Source organism: Gekko japonicus, unplaced genomic scaffold (assembly GCF_001447785.1).
Source record: "Gekko japonicus isolate JY-2015 unplaced genomic scaffold, Gekko_japonicus_V1.1 scaffold2944, whole genome shotgun sequence".
NCBI classification, from domain to species: Eukaryota; Metazoa; Chordata; class Lepidosauria; order Squamata; family Gekkonidae; genus Gekko; species Gekko japonicus.
The window spans coordinates 175,730-178,112 of record NW_015163694.1 but is presented as its reverse complement, the minus strand read 5'-3'; positions in this window follow the sequence as shown (position 1 = coordinate 178,112).

Genomic DNA, 2,383 nt, shown 5'->3' with positions numbered 1-2,383 from the left:
ACTCCCCTCCCCTTACGGAAGGCACACATGCCTTCCGTGTGCTGATGGAGCACCAACCTAGAGGCAGAAGCTATGGCTGCTAAGGAATTAAAGCAGATTCCACGAAGGCTTGCAAGTGGCTGAAGAACTCTCTCAGCGGGGATGAATGGGAAATACATCCCATCCCTTCCTTGGGAGCGATGATGGACCTGGTGGCACCTGGTATTTCTGGCCACTGTGTGACAGAGGGTTGGACTGGATGGGCCATTGGCCTGATCCAACATTGACTTCTCTTATGTTCTTATGAAGCTGAAGCACTACTTTCCCCTGGTACAAGGCCCTCTTCAACGCAGAACCCTCTTGCAGGAGGGTATGGCGCTTTGCACCAGGAGTTCCACCATCCGCAGAATAGATCCCTGGGATCCAACCCAACATCTGGCCCATGGAGATTTTGTGCTGAGCCCTTTTCAAACCCAGCACTGTCTGAATAATTTCATTCTGAATGACAATGGGTACACATGCTGAGGCACTTTCATTTCTGGTATGTGGGCTGATTGAAAGCCAGCTAAATATACCCTTTATGATGTTGCTGGCTGTGCTGTAGAATGAGTCATCTCGCATCTCTCTGGCAACCAGTGTACACCTTTGAGCACATTTCACTCCCATGGGCGTGTCAGCCATTACAGGATTCTTGATGCTTTCTTAGCTACAACTGCAGGTAAGATCATCCAAGGAGCCCACCCCTGACGTTGGGCTCCTTCCCTAAAAAGGTAGCCGTCTTGTATCATGCATCTCTGTGCGTCCCTCACAGGCACACCACTACTGAATCTGGTTAGGCATGTATTGCTGCTGCACCCATGAAGCTGCCTTATACTGAGCCAAACCATCCACTCATCTACCAAGGTCAAATTTGTCTATTCTGGCAGTGGTTCTCCAGGGTCTTGGGTCAAGGTCCTTCATATCACCTACCTCACCCTTTTAATTGGAGGTGCCAAAGATTGAACCTGGGACCTTCTGCCAGAGAGCCAGTTTGGTGTAGTGGTTAAGAGCAGTGGACTCTAATCTGGAGAACCGAGTCCGATTCCCCACTCCTCCACATAAGGCCAGTCACAGTTCTCTCAGAGCTCTCAGCCCCACCTACCTCACAAGGTGTCTGTTGTGGGGAGAGGAAGGGAAGGCAATTGTAATCTGCTCTGAGACTCCTTTGGGTAGTGAACAGTGGGGTATAAAAACCAACTCTTCTACATGCCAAGCACATGCTCTACCACTAAGCCATGCCCATTCCTGTATGTAGTCATAACCTATAGCAGCCATTTGAACTTTGCTTTGCAGTCAGAGAACAGGAGGAGACTCTGAAACAGCCATGTGGAATCTGGGCCATGAGAGCTACTTGCTCAAGAAGGGATCTGAATTCAGATCTCTCTCTGGCATAAGTGTACCATGCTGTCAGTTACCACATACTTTGTCCCTGCAGTTTCAGTGGTGCACTGTCAGGCTAAACTTACCCCCCACCACAGGGAGGGGAAACAAAGGTCTGCTACTCAACCCAAATCAGTTCCTCAAATTAGTATATGTTAGTATGAACTGAATTATAGGGTCGTTACAAAGCTGTTGACAGACTTTTGAAGGCTTAGAGTTTGTGTCTGAAATCCTTCAGATTTGACAGGAATTGCAAGATAGCTGCAAACTGCATCTGATCTGCCCTTTCCAAGCCTTAGATCATTTTTATCCAACTGTCAGCCATTTCCCCTCAGGAATTAAGAGCATGCCATCCATCTATGACATGAGAGCCAGTACGGCATCTCTCCCTTATAATAAAAGAGTTTTGGGTGCCAAAGTTCTAAAATGCACTCCTTTAGTGTTAGGCCGAAAAAACTGCCACTCGGAAGACACTGGCTGGGTTCATTGGCTGCTTTGTGCAGTCCCGGCCAGCGTTCCAAGGTCATTTACATATGGAAGCTGATTGGACTACACTCCATTCCACCCCTGAAACTCACCCCCCCCCCCGCAAGGCAGTTGGAATTTTCAGTTGGGAATGATGTCAGCTGCTCCCTAGGCAGAGGCTGTGTGTGTGTGTGGGGGGGGTTGTAAAACTTAAGACAGACAGGCAGATAGGGTTGCCAACTCCAGGTTGGAAACTTCCAGGATATTTTAGGGATGAAGCCTGCTGAGGGTGGGATTTGAGGAGGAGGAGGAAGAGGGGGACCTCAGACAGATACAATGCCATGCTGCCCACACACCAGACAAGCTGTTGCCAGTCTCCAGGTGACAGCTGGAGAGATCTTAAAGCTTTGGTGCTACTTCAAAGTTCCCCAGGAGCCCAAAACAGAGAAGTGTTTTGGAAAATCTTGAGGAATTGTTTGGTGCATTTACGATGGGGCTCCTGGGGAACTATTGTTGCCAA